Source organism: Ricinus communis, chromosome 3 (genome assembly GCF_019578655.1).
Source record: "Ricinus communis isolate WT05 ecotype wild-type chromosome 3, ASM1957865v1, whole genome shotgun sequence".
Lineage (NCBI taxonomy): Eukaryota > Viridiplantae > Streptophyta > Magnoliopsida > Malpighiales > Euphorbiaceae > Ricinus > Ricinus communis.
In genome coordinates, this window is record NC_063258.1 from 453,115 (window position 1) to 468,639 (window position 15,525).

Sequence of the window (15,525 nt, forward strand, 5' to 3'; positions counted from 1 at the left end):
CTTATATTTTTGTCACGTGCTGATGACAAACCATTTTATCAGCACAAGACCGTTCATAAGCACCAAGTACACACAAAGTGCAGTTGCAAATAACAAGAGTGAATGCATGTGGTTTGTGAAACATAAATTTTAGCCACTCAATTGATAGTTTTACCTCAAATAGAAGAAGGAAAACACAAAACATTGAGCAGCTAGAATGTAGCTTATGATTTTGTTACGTGCCAATGGTATAAATCTAATTGGCACAGGACCGTCCATAAGCACATGGCATCCAGATACACTAGTAGGCAAGCAAACATGCATCGCGTCAAGTTGGGTTAATGGTATGCAGCCTAATAGGCCACTCTAATGAAAGACTGGGCTCAAAAAGAAACATGTAATCATATGTGAATGAGAGATACTGATCGTATACTTATGTTCCAGCATATACTTTATCTTGCAGGAAGGCCCAACTCAAGTATATACTGGCAACACATACATACAGCATTGATAAAATTAATATTAACAAGAGATAACAATCACATGAAAATATCTTAATTAACAAGATAATATACACTATCTTGTGATGATGAGAATGCTGTTTCGTTCCCTAAAACTTCCACTGAAATTACACATGCATCCTAATTACTACCTGGAGTGTAAACCATACTGCTCAAGAACAATACTAGCAATAATAAAAACAGGGCCTAAAGAAATAATTAGTAATAAACAGAGATAATAAAAGATAAATATTACTAAAAAATCCAAACAAAAGGATCCAATATTCTAATCAACAAATAATAAAAAATAAGTCAGGTACAACTATTTAGTAGATATAATCCTCTAATTAAGAGGATATAATAATTAACTACTATTAAAATAGGCTCCTCTCTTCACATTAAACATACAGGAAAGCTAGCACAAAAGACACCAATGTGCGGACCAATATAACAAATGAGTTTTCTTATTGGTTTGCAGTTCAGCAAGTCCCCAGTTCATGTCATTAACAAGCCTTGCATCTACTTGGTTAACTAACAAAAGTTTCATGACTAAGACTTGAAATTCTGGCCGAGAAAACAAATAGAAATTCACCCTCTTCCAGAAGGTTAAGAGGCCTAATTAAACTCCGGCAGCAGAGGATGATCCTACACAGGACAGACATCATGTAAATTCAAGTTCATAAAGCAGATAAACTAATATATATGCATATTTATAGCATATTCATCTAGATCAAATTATTAGATTATTATTTACCTTCACGACCAACCTAAGCTTCTGTAAATGGGCGGTGCTTTGGGGCGGCCTTTCCCATAAGCTATAGTCTCATACAGTTGGTATCTGTTTGTTGATTCACCTTTAGGATACTCACAAGATGAAGATTTGCATTCTGAAGAGCAACAACATATATATATATACCTACCATTAGTTAGAAAAAGAAAAACTGTCAGAAAGAAGGTAGCTGCATTAAGCAAACAACCAAGCAGAAAGAAATACGTTGTTATTGTTCGTGCTGTACTCGTGGATGGCTGCCTCGACAAGAGGAGTGATTCTCTCACCTAACTGCACTGGTATAATGGCAAGTAGAACATGAAATTCGGAGACGTCAATATCCGAATCACAACCCTGCATATCTAAAAAAACCAACAACCAGAACTATGAGATTTAACAGTGCATGTTGATTCAATTCCAGGATTTCGCATCAAGACAAATATTACAAGAGAAGATAATTTACCTCGCTTAACGTAACTTATCGGACATATTCCTCCATCAAACCCCTCGGATAATTATCAAATAGTAGAGGCGCATTACTTCTGGTTCTGGGATCCATGGGAAACATGGTTATGGGATACATGGGAGGCGCATTACTTCTGATTCTGGAATCCATGGAACTCATGGGATACCACAACTGAACACTAGCAGCCGACTTGTGGAATTTTGTGTTTTGTTTGACCTAACTTAGGGCTTCATCTATCTATTTATACAAAAGGCCTGTGGTTGTCTGATTACGAATTTCTTCTAAACGCCATCGTTTCCTTCTGCAGTTGGTATATTTATTATAAGCATGTGACTATTTTATTAAAATAAACAGGAATCAATTAACCAATTTGAATGGATTGGGCTTGTCTAATAATAAGAATTCAAAATGAAGGAGACAAGGGATATATAGAAAAGATGTTTAGCAACTACAATACAAAGAACTGCTATATTACACCATAATTTCAGATAGAAGGGCCTCCGAACCTTACATTTTTCAAAAATTATGGTGCATTCAATGATATTTTTAATATTTAATAAATAATTTTAATCATATTTTTTATGTAATATAATGATGTGTCTAGATTAGTACTCGCAAGTATACGAATCGAATGATAATTCGGACAAGCTCATCACGAGGTCAATCTCACAAGAAATTGTAAAGCATATATTATAAAAACCAACTATCACACAAAATACTGAAAATAAATATAAATACTCTAAGTCAATGTTTTAAGAATGATTTTAAGTTTAATAAAAAAAATTAAATAATTAGAAAATAAATATGCAACTAGAATGATTAATATGAACTATATGATAAAATAGCATTTAGTCTAGCTTTTACTTAGTAATCTTCTTAATTCCCTTAAGTCCAAATTTAACAAATGAGAGGTGATGTGTCTTTTTTTCCTAAGTCACTCGAGCTAATATTAAGTTTAATAAAAGAAATTAAATAATTAGAAAATAAATATGCAACTAGAATGATTAATATGAACTATATTCCTTAAGTCCAAATCTAATAAATGAGATGGTGATGTGCCTTTTTTTCCTAAGTCACTCAAGCTAATGATGTAACTTAGATTTCTTATACCAACATAGATTAAAGTAAAGATGATGTTTCTAATATTTTTAACCTAAAAATTTTCATAACAAGTATTACTACTAAATTGATATGATGGTCAACCAATAATAATATATGAAACTAATGAACATGTGAAGGTAAAGAAATCATTCATTAAACTCAAAATATATAAGGTTCATACATAAGTAAAAACCTAAACTAAACACTTATGAAACTTAGCCTAACATACTTAATCCAACGATAATTGTAATTAAATAGAAAGACTTAAGATACATAAAACAGAAAACTAAAACTCCTTCAAAAGTTCAAAGCCCTTCAAGGAATGAAGAAGATTGGTCCTCTCTATCCACGTCTTCAAAAAGCTTCTTTGATTCTTCGAAGAATGATGCAACTAAAGTGTAACACCCGGAATTTTTATATATTTAATAATGAGTTTTTATTTAAGTTAATTTTAGCTTCATTATTATTGGATTTAATTTAAAATGATTTAATGAAAAATTTAATATTAATCAAATAAATGAGTTATTTTCTATACCCAATTAGTTTAAAATTTTAAGAAATTATTCAAGTAAATTATTTGAGAAATGATTATATTTTGGCTATTCAAATTTTCCCAAATGCATATTTATATAAGTAAAATTATATATTGAAAAATTTTGGAAGAAATTATAAATGATGTTTTTATAAAAGAATTTTAGGAAAATTGGTATTATAATTGATTAGTAGTATTAAATTTTAAGTTGGAAATTGATTATTTAATTTAATTGTGTGTAGGATTTAATTGGAGGATTATTTTGGAATAAGAATTAAAAGTATAATGTTATTTTTATGGGGTTTTAATGGAAATTTGTGAGCTTGGTATTTTTGTAAATAAATATGTCGGTCAGGGGTATTTTTGTAATTGTGTATTTTCAATAATTCGGATTTGGCCCAAATTAAATAGTTAGGGGCTTAATTGAAAGGCTAAAAAGAAGTTTGGGGGTTAAATTGGAATTCTGCGGGATGAAATTGTAAGTAATTAAGGAAGTTGAGGGACCAAATTGTAATAAGGAAAAGTTCAGGGGTCAAATGTCGATATTGAAAGGAATGGAAATCGGGGAGAGAGAAAAGAAAGAAGGAAGAAGAAGAAAGGAGGAGAGAGAGGCGTCGGCGTCCATGGTGGACTGGAGGCCAGCCGAGGCGGCGTTGGCGTCGGAAGGAGCGCAGCGAGCACGATGGTGGCGGTGAGGCGGTGGCGGCGTCGGCGGAATCGCGGCCGTGTGGCGGCTTTCCGTTCCGTGATGTTGGCGGAGTCGAGTGGCGATCGGCTCCCTCTCGGCAAGGGCTCTCTTTGGCGGCGCTGTGGTGGCCGGGAGACGGAAGATCCGGTGGAGAGAGAAAGTAGGGGGCAGCCGCGTTTTTTAGCTTTTCCCATGAGCTCCGGCCGGAGGATGGACGATCGGAGGGCGTATCCCGACTCTCCTCGAGCTTTGCATTGTACCGGTTTCGTGGCGATCGGGCTTCGTTTGCGAATCGACGGTCGAGATCGTCCGCAAATCTCTCCGGATGATCGGGTGTCAGATCGGAAAATCGAAAGCGGGGATCATCATCAGCGCGTCGTTGTGAGTCCAATGGTGTGTTCGGATCGTCGATCGGACTCCGGCGGCTGGAGGCGAGTCGACCGAGCGTCTCGGTAATTTTCTTTGGCCCGTTAATTTTAGAAATTCTTGGTTTAATTGTGTCTATTGGATTATATTGAGTATTTGATGATTTTTGTGAGTCAAAAATATTTGTCTGTCAGTTGGCCTGCCATAGTCGTATTTTGTGCTGTGTGGCGGAGTCGGGAAATAGTGAAGTTTGGGGACCCGACTCCCGTTGTTTAAATTGTTGGATATTTAGAGTGTTTTTCTGGCAGGTCCTGGACCCGTTTTTACGGGGGGTAATGTTCATGTTGTAGGGGAGGTTCTGCCGAATTTTCGGTAGTTCCCGAGTCGAGATTCTTAGACAGTCAGTCCTAGGAGTCTAGACCTAGGATTAATGATCAATTGTTTCATCGTTTTGATAAATTATTTTCCGCGACTAGATTGTCAGTTCGTTCGGCTCGCTCCAACCGAGGCACCGGAGCAGAGCTAGGAGGTCGCCCAATTCTGTGAGTTAAAGTCATATATCACTTATGCACGTGTCATGCATAAAATTTGATTTGCTACTGTGATTATTCATTTGCAATTTTAATTTTTCATTTAATTATTATCATTATTTTCATGATGCTTTTAATTATTATTTAAATATATTTTTCCTTTATCACCAATTTTAATATTGCATGATGACTCAGGATGGGACGGCAGTAGAACATAGGAGTTGGATGAGTGTTCCAATATAATATGAGAGAGATAGGAAAAGGGTAAAGAGGTAAAAATTTTGAGAAAGAAAGATTAGGACTGCCTACGGTGAGCATCACTCTCTGGGCTTAGTAGAGTGTGGTTGCCGGAGTAAAGGTCCCTGGTCGAGCATTGCTCTCTAGGCGCCGGCTTATTTGGAAATTTAAGTGACCAGACTGGAAGTAAGGTCCCTGGTCGAGCTATGCTCTCTGGGCGCCAGTCTTATTGGATAAGAGAGCCGAAAGGCTAAGGCTGAGAGTTAAGTGACCGGACTGGAGGTAAGGTCCCTGGTCGAGCTTTGCTCTCTGGGCGCCAGTCCTGTTGGAATGAGAGGTTTGAGATGTTAGAGTTGAGGTTAGTTGAGATATAAGTGTTGAAATAAATCGAGATGTTAGAGTTGGGATTAGGGTTATACTGAAGTACTCCGTCCCGTTGCATGTGGAATAATTTTTGTTTAAGCATGGCATGACACATATGTCTTAACATGACATGTATGGTTCGCGTGATTTATTAATTATTTTTAAAATTAAATGAATGTGATATTGAAATATTTGAAACTGTTTTAGATATATGATTTTAGCTCACTCTAGAGGTCTCATTTCTTATTTTTCATATTCGTATTTGTTAGTCCTCTCATGACTCTTATTCAAGAATCTTGACTCCTTCATCATCGGGTGATGTATTTGATTTGGTATGTAAATTGGTAAATCTTAGATTCTCCGCAGTAGTAATAGTAGATGTATCAGTTGTAAATTTTCTGAGCTTCAGGTCTCACCTAGTTTTTCTGGTAGACCGAAGTATTTATGTAGAATGTAGTTGTTAAGATAAAGTGTGGCTTTAATAATATTAATTTGAGATGAGATTTGTTTAAATTAGTGAGTGTCAGGCTTACTACGGGTTTCGGTGGCCTTAAGCCTACCCATTCCCTAGTGCCGGTCACGGGCCCACGGGTGGGGTCGTGACATAAAGCTAGCTAGATGTAGAAAATGATGAACTATAGAAATTTCTGCAGAAAATAATATAAACCTTCTCTAAAGAGAATCATAATAGCCCAAGAACTTCCTATTTTAATTAACATATACTCCTTATAAAGAACCCCTTGTTAGAGTTCTTTTCTTAGCACATAACTACTATAGTTATCCCTTACTGTCCTAAACAAAGTAAACAACTTAAAAGATAGTTATCCACTAATTACATTATAATTACTTAAATCCCTCTCTTAGGCCTTAATGAATTAAGCTAGGTCCAAGCTATTGATAGCTCGCATGTCCGCTTCCCGAGCCTTTTATAGCTGCAGTCTAATTAAAGTCCATTAGTGCGTTTTTAGCTCAAATTCTCCTCTTTGGCGATTATTTTCTGAATTTAGACAAGAGAACTAAAGTGAGGTAAAAACACATATTTTCACTATATTATATATAGAAATATATCATTAAAGCTCTAAAATACCCTTAAATATCTATATACAATTTGGATCAATCAAATACCCCCACACTTAAACTTTTACTTGTCCGCAAGTAAATAGTAATTTAAGAATCAATCGTTGTAAAAATCAATAAAGCAATTCATACTCAGCTCAGAAGTATTATTCAAAAGAATCTCACTAATGCAGAAATTATGCAATCCAAAGAAAACTTGAATCATAAGAATTTTTTTAAAAGTTGTAAACTCAATCATAATTAGTCAAAAGATTTAAGTATTCATCATCTACACATGTTCACAACAAATAGCCTAACTCATTATCAATGAAGACAATTATAATGCATAACCCAAATTATAATAACCTTATCCAATAGGAAAAACCTTTATGTTCAAATAAGAGATCAATAGGCATTTATATTTTTCACTTGTTTTACAAGCTCTTTTTCTTGAATTTTCTTTTCTTTCCACCCCCTAGATTTACTTGATACTTGGGGTTTTTTTTCTTTCTTGAGATGTTATACCTTTTTACACAAATACAAATATGGATAATGAATGCACCTAGTTACTAAACAAAACAAAAATCAAGATGCTTTGCATACTCATAATTTCAATTGCCTTTTTATGCGAAATCAATATTGGTCATGGAGACCCCCCGGTTACTCAACAACTAAAACTAATGGAGTAGAATTATTAACTTAGAGCTTTTAACATACCCATATTATTTCCCACAAACATAGGTAAACAAAAATAACAAGGGAATAATAACCTAAATCATACACTTTTAATCATACCCATGTCTGATGTTGCTAAAATACAAATCATATTCTTATGCAAACGATGAACACTTGATCATTTAAGTGCAATTAACTCATGAGTTCACATTCATATGTGCTTAAAAATTAATTCAAGAACTCAAATATTTATCATAATAGCATTCTTTCATTGATTCTTTAGTATAGAATAATAACAAAAAGTTGAGCATAGAATAGTTTAAACCACCCCCCCCCTTCCTTCGCCCACACACACACACACTTATTTTAGACATTTTCCTTAATATCTTGAACATAAAAGAAACACATAAAGGAGAAAGAGATAGAGATAGAGTACTTCCTTTGGAAATTGGAGTGCCATTTAAATCACCATTTGGCCATAAATATTCATCCTCCCGTATAAACATTAAATAAGCTTTAGAGAACCATCATTGATAAGAGCTGATTAGCTTAAAATAAAACATCATAAATAAAATAGAATTAGAAAGTTATTATTACAAAATAAATGTATAACATAAATCCTAAGTAGCTATAAAACATGAAAATCTTAAGATAGCTAAGAATATAAAAGTAAATGTCTTATGGTAACTAGATAGCTAAGTCCTAAAAATAATAAAAAAAACTTATTACAAAACTAGAATCAATGATGAGGCGGGGATGATGATGGTGATGGAGCATCAAAGTCGATGGATTCAAAGTAGCAATCGAGTTTGTATGCTTGTCGACGTTGACTTTTCTCCATATTAGCCAAATGAGAATTAAAGGCATCGAGCCGTTGGTTAAGGTTGGTGTTCATCGCTTGTAGTTGAGTTAAAACTTGGTGCCAACATTGACTACCCCATTCTTGCCCTCTACTTTCTTCATTATCTGATTCTTCCTCTGTATCATATCTTGGTGTCTCATCTCTAGCCATACTATTACTACTTCCACTCCGTCCGTGCTTAAAAGTAAGAGGACCACCATGATAATTTATCAAATTAGCTCTAATCAATGCATTAATATCTAAATTGCCCGTGGAAGGTAATGCCTCATATGGAGAAGACTCCGGATCAAAACTACAAAGAAACATGGCCAAACCTGTAACAATTTATCCTAATCCGATACAATTCTTAGGTCTAGTCGGTGTCTTTAGTAAACTTTGTATAATAAAGTATGCTGAAGAAATAGATTTATGGGTATCCAAACACCATAGAATATTTAGTTCTTGCTTCATCACCTTATTTGTCTCTTTCCTACCAATTATGCCTCTGCACATGAATTTTGAAATAAACAAATAACAATGATTATTAAAGACATTATTTGGCATGTTATTAACATTATATTTGTCCTGACCTGTTAATTTTTTTTCAAAACTTGTCCATATCAAACTTATGATGTTGCTCACAAATACCTCCCTTTTTTAACCCAAAATCTTGGATAATTGCATCACAAGTAACAGTATAATTATACCTAAATAATCTTACCCTAAACTCCTTGTCATTGGAAGGATCATAATGTATAGTTGTGAAAAACTCTAAAGTTAATTCATTATATGATGGTAATGAGTTAAAGACAAAATCCTTCCATCCTAGTCTATCCCAAAGGATCATTATTCTCTAAAAAATATTCAACTTAACTAGAGAGGGAGCATCCAAAAATCTACATGAGACTTGATATCTTGAAGCAAGGCTAATGAATCGATTGCCCTCTTCATGAGAATAAAGATCAAAAGGAGCTCCATAAGTTGCAATTAAGCTTTGTTCTTCTTCATGAGAGCTTGAGACTATTTCTTTCCTCTTTTTCTTTCTTGTTCTCTTTTTTGGGACCATTATTTATCTGTGGAATAGGTAGAATAGAGATTTGAAAGTAAAGATTTTGAAGTTTTGGAAGAAAGATTAAGATTTTTTGTAGAGAGGGAAAGAAAAACAATGAGAGAGTAAATAGGAGGTGGCATTAATGGAGGAAGGTGATATTAAATAAGGAAAAAAATATATTTATATGTAAGGGTTAGGGTTTTAGGGAGGGGTATTTTTGAATTCAAATTAATTTTTTTTTTTGGTGGGAGATGAACAACTTTGGAGTCCTAATGCATTTCAAATGAAAGTTGTTGTACTCTTTTTATTATTTTTCTTACTCTTTTTTTCTTGAAGGGGTGGGCAGTCGCCTGCGCTTGGCGGGTGGGCCATGAGGTCGTATTGTTGCACACCTAGTGGGTGCCGTGTCGTGGTTCGTAGCAGCCTCGCAAGGTCGTGGCCTACACCAAGGCCTCGTGTGCTACCACGACTGTGCTTCTCGCAGCAGCACTCGCGGCTAGCCCGCAAGGTCGCGGCCTTCTGCAACTTTCCATGCTGCTGGCTGCTGCTGCTTCAGGCCCGTGTCGTTCCTGTCGTGACTCTACTACGGGCCCGTGTCGTTCCTGTCGTGACTCTGCTACAAGCCCGTGTGAAATTTCACTGCCGCAACGTGGCTCGCTCGAAAATAAAATTTTTATTTTAAAGGAGTTTTAATTATTCCTAAATATATTCTAAGGGTTATTAAGTAGTCAAAACATGTAATTAAGTAGTTAGTAAATATAAATATGCTAACCTAAGTAAAAATAAAAGGCTTAAGAAATTTTTGACCAAAAGTCTTAACTTTTATTAATAAATGATAAAAAAAATTGTAATTAATAATAATAAAAAAAACTAAACTACCAAGGGGGACTTAACTAAATTCCTAACTAAAAATAAGCATTGCAAGGGATACTCAAATCCTAACTAATTATATTCCCTAGGGCATCATCGACCTCTTTTGGTTATTTTTGTTATGGGTATTGCTATAGTCATACTTCTTTGAACGTCCTCAACATTTTTTGGTTGTTTTGCTTCGAGCATGTCATAGTCATACTTCTTTGGACGCCCTCTCCCTTTCTTTGAGTGAGTTATGAGTCACACTCACTTTCACATTCGTTCTCACTATCTCCTCCCGAATTGTCACCTCTCGAAGAGATTTCATCAATTAAGTACTTCTCTTAATAATTTCTTTCAGATTTTTCAATTTCTATTATTTCCTTAAGAGTTAATGGCTTCTCTATTGGCCTTGGATAGGCTCTGCGGTAGGCATAAAAGGTGGTGATTTCTTCAGGCCTAAGATCATACTCCGTCCTAAGCCTTTTCATTGGATGCCACTTTTTGGAAATTTCGAGTGGAGGTGATGGTGTAGGTGCAGGGTTGGGTCTTTTAGCTCTTGAACTGGATGGAATTAATGGTGAACATAATGGTATAGGTGCCCTCCTTCTAATTTTTTCTGATTTTCTTGAGGTAAGTCTTGAACTTAGTGACTTGGACCTAAGTGTAGGGAGACTTGACTTGGACCTAGGTGAAGGTGGTGGAGAGTCTATCTCCTCCTTGATGCTACCTTGCCTAGAGTTCATGACTATTAAGAGCTATGAGAATGAAAGGACTTGTTTTGAGTAGCTCTTAATGAAGGCAAGAAGGGCTTATATATAGTCTTTTCTTGTTTTGAGTACCTTGCCTTTTTTCCTAAGTCACTCAAACTAATGATGTAGCTTAGGTTGCTTATACCAACATAAATTAATGTAAAGATGAAGTTTCTAATACTTTTAACCTAAAGATTTTCACAATAAGTATTATTACTAAATTGATATGATAGTCAACTAATAATAATAAATGAAATTAATGAACATATGAAGGTAAAGAAATAATTTATTAAACTCAAAATATATAAGGTTCATATATAAGTAAAAAGCCAAACTAAACACTTATGGAACTTAGCCTAACATACTTAATCCAACGATCATTGTAATCAAATAGAAAGACTTAAGATACATAAAACAGAAAACTAAAACTTCCTCAAAGTTCAAAGGTCCTTCAAGAAATGAAGAAGATTGGTAAGCTTCTTTGATTCTTTGAAGAATGATGCAACTAAAGCTAGCTAGATGTAGAAGATTATGAACTATAGAAATTTCTGTGAAGAATAGTAGAAACCTTATCCAGAAAGAATCTTAGTAATCGAAGAACTCCATGTTTTAATTAACCTCTACTCCTTATAGAGATCCCCTTATTATAGTTCTTTTCTCAACACATAGCTACTATAGTTATCCCTTACTGTCCTAAACAAAGTAAACAACTTAAAAATAATTATCCACTAATTACATCATAATTACTTAAATCTTCCTTCTTGGGCCTGAATGAATTAAGCTAGGCCCAAGCTATTGATAGCCCACGTGTTTGCTTTCCGAGCCTTTTATAGTCGTAGTCTAATTAAAGCCCATTAGTGCGATTTTAGCTCAAATTCTCCTCTTTAGTGATTATTTTATGAATTTAGACAAAAAAAATAAAGTACGGTAAAAACACATATTTTCACCATATTATATGTAGAACTATATTATTAAAATTCTAAAATACTCTTAAATATCTATATACAATTTGGATCGATCAATGCACAAATAATTTATATATATTTTACTTTAAATAGTCTTTTTGATTATTTGAATATAATTAACTTCAAATTCAAACTATAGATAATGAAACTAATTACATTGATTACATTATAAATATATAATAATGAAATTAATCTGAAATTTTTGAATTCCATTTAATTTGCGATATCTTACGAATAATATTTCTAGTTCAATATATGGCATTGGCTTTAAATAATATGAAAGGAATAAGATTGAATTATGTTTTATGTCAACTAATTTGCTTAAAATATGATAATATATATCATTTGTTTGGTATTAGATATTCTAATTTGGATTAATTATTAAATAAATCCAAACCTTTTCGCATTTTCTCAATTTTACCAAACCCCTTAATTTTGACAATTTTATCCTAATTAGAAAACTTAATTTTAATTATAACCAATAAGATTAAATTGAGAATTTGAGTTGTATATATGGTTGACATGTCTGCCAACTAGGAAAAGTAAAGAGTATTTTGAATAATACTATTGCTTGCGTGGTATGTAACATAAACCCTTCTTATGAAGCTTCGAGCTACTGCAATTCTCCCTCAATTCGTGATATCCTTAGAAATACTTTTCTTCCTCCAAAAAATTAGAGTTTTAAATTGATAATAAAAAAAAAAGATAAATTTTAAATTATATTATCTTTTTTATTACTTTTCATATCATAAATAATATAAATAATTAAAAAAGTTATTCTTTTCCTAGGTGGTAGACACGTCTAAATACAAACTAATTTATTAATTTAACTCAACTAGATACAATTGAAATTAATTTTCTAAATTAAAATAACATTATCAAAATCAAAAAGTTTAGATAAATATGAAAAAATGCAAAAATATTTGGATTTATTTGATTTTTTAGCCTTCTAATTGTGTGTCAACGACGAACTACAGATTTTGTTTTCCTTATATAGTTTTTTAATTTTTTGCAAAAGTTTTGATTTCAATTATCAAACAGGGATTAGGAAGGACAGAGTGTCAGCAACCGGGTTTCTATAAATTTATTGTACTTCTTTAGAGGGTAGAGAATAGACAACTAATCATGTGCATAAGACCTAACTGTCCTTCATAATATAGGATGCTTTAATTTGAAGATGAGGATAATGTGGTCTTTTGGCTTCAAATCTCCATCCCATCCCATTTCTCAAAACGCGCGTGAATTTAGAAAAATTAAAATTTAAAAGAAATTAAATTTAAATATAATATTTGACTTCATACTTAATTTTTTTAATTTTTTTAATGATATTAAAATTCTATCAATATTAATAAAACTAACTATTATCCTTCCATATTAATTTAAGTACTAAATTAGTAATTTAAAATTTTAATTTAATTCTTAAATTTATTATCAAATATCAAATCTATTTAAAATTAATTTTATTATCAAATTAAAATAAAATTTTATTGCTAGTAAAAATTATTTAATTAAATAATAAATTTAATATTCTATAGTTATTTATATCTTTTATTTTTTAGCATAATTTAATCTAAAAATTTTATATATATTAAAAATACATATTATTTATTTAATATTATTAAATTACTATGTAGTTTAAATTAAAATATTTAAACTAAAACTAAACGAACCATTATCATGCACTTTATGAAACATAAGAGGGAAAAAAATAAAAAAAGATGATAATATTGGATAAATGGTTATATTAGTACTAAAATTTTAATTTATATTTCTAATATTTTAATTTTTTTTTTGTATCAAAACACAACCACGAAAAGCTCAAGTTTAAGGAAAGAAGTTGTTAAAGATTTCAAGATGAAAATAGTGACCATACCCATGGGAGCACGATTCTGAAAATCAAGACTTCTAAGGCAAAAGCTATTGAAGATTTATCATAATCGTGAATTCATGAAGGGTTGTGATCATTGCAAATCGCAAATGGTTACATTTGAAGCAACCAATGTTTCTATGCCATGTCAAATAATCGTTGGAGAATTTTTAAGATTGGCAACCGTGAAGCAAGAAGTGTGATGACTATTTGCACTATGACAGTGCATTTAATGCACTATCTTAAAGCAAAAGATTGTGTGTTTTGGGGAATATACTTATAACAGCTCTTTAAAGTTTGTATGCTATAAAAACAATATCTAAAGGCCTTAAATGGTTTATCAACAACCTCCAAAAGCCTACACTTATTGTGCATTAATTTTCCTTCTTCTTACAATTAATTTTACATCTTTGGTTCTTGTAAGAGTTTGAATGCTCTTTACATTGGTGACTAAGTAAATGTCTTTATGCAGTTTTAAAAATATTTAGATGTCTATCTAGATAATTCTTATATGAGTTGGATAATAGACGTCTGATGAGTAAAGATGTCAATATCATATTTCAATTTCAATGTACAAATTGACTTTATTAATGGTCAGAGATCAAGCCTTACAAGGTTCTAATAATTAGACACCTTACACAGTCTGAGATATCCCCTCTCTGATTGACTATAAAAGTTATTAGGCTTTTATCAACCTCTCACTTACTTCATTAAGTGCAAATAAATCTCTCACAGACTTTTCAAAGAGGCTGTGTCACCAATACAAACAACACGCTTTTACTTTAAGTGCTTGGATCAAATGCAAATGCAATTCAAGAAAAATTAATTTTGGAAAGCAATAAATGTAACTACTCAAAAATAAAAAAGAAGATGAAGAATGATAATTGCAACTTTTGACTTTTTAGAGTTTTGGAGAGTAAATGCTATCCTTTCCTTATTTATTTAGTAAGGTGAAGCTTGTATTTATAAGCATTAAAAAAAAATAGTTGTTAGAGAAAAAGATATCTAAGAGACACTTGAACCTATTTAGAGATAGTTGACTCTTAGACATCTAATCTCCATATCTGCTCGGTTGCTTCAAGTAAGGTAGATGTCTGCTTGAGAAATCTACTCATAGTCATCTAATCAGATTTCTTTCGTACCTGCATTGTTAGATATTTGTATATACAATATCAATTATCATCAAAACTTAGGTTATTAACTTCTTGAGACTAACATGCGGTGAGGGTTTATCTTTTTGCTCTATCTTTACTAGATAGAATAGACTGGAATAGAGAGAGATCAATAAGTGAGAACAGAAGCAAATAATGTTTAGAGACAGGTGTATAAGTAGTGACAGGCCTTAGAAAAGTATGACCATTTCGTTAACAAGTCTTACTTCAAACTTGTCAAGCTAGATCATAATGGGGCTTTCCCTTGAACATTTTGATCAGACGACAACAGATCTTGCTACTGACATCATCCGACTAATACAATAATAACTTTTATCATAATATTTATTTAATGATAATTTAAATAATAAAATAATGGCATCATTATACGGTTACATGAATAATATTATAGTAGTATTTGATATTACTAAAACTAAAAAGTCATATTATTTTAATTTAATTGAATTTTAAATATTTTAAATATTTAAACTCATAGATTAATTTATCAAAATTAAAAAAATCATGATAAAAATTACAAAGAAAATACTAAGTTTCATGCTTTTTCTTTAATTAGGCAAATATAAAATTCATGACGTGGCATTCATATGGAGCAACACAGCTAACTAAAGTAAAATATTGTTGAATTTTTAAATCAGTATTTTATATTATATATTACAAACATTGTGAAGTTCTAGCATGATATTACTAAAACTAAAGAGGCTAAAATTAGATATTTATTTTTGCAATTAACCCAACATGATAAATAAGACTTAAGTGATGGCAT

The 15,525-nt window shown here is 32.3% G+C and overlaps 1 long non-coding RNA gene across 2 annotated transcripts; it reads right to left on the minus strand.

Annotated features, from left to right (window-relative positions):
* On the minus strand, positions 1-1,946 carry LOC107262280. Of its 2 annotated transcripts, XR_001536168.3 has the most exons (4): positions 1,712-1,946; positions 1,474-1,610; positions 1,234-1,366; positions 1-1,124 (listed from the first exon to the last, which is right to left on the minus strand). It is a non-coding gene; the product is annotated as an uncharacterized LOC107262280 (long non-coding RNA). The 2 variants fall into 2 exon arrangements; XR_001536167.3 differs by having other exon boundaries at positions 1,234-1,610.
* Between the last annotated feature and the right edge of the window lie 13,579 nt (positions 1,947-15,525).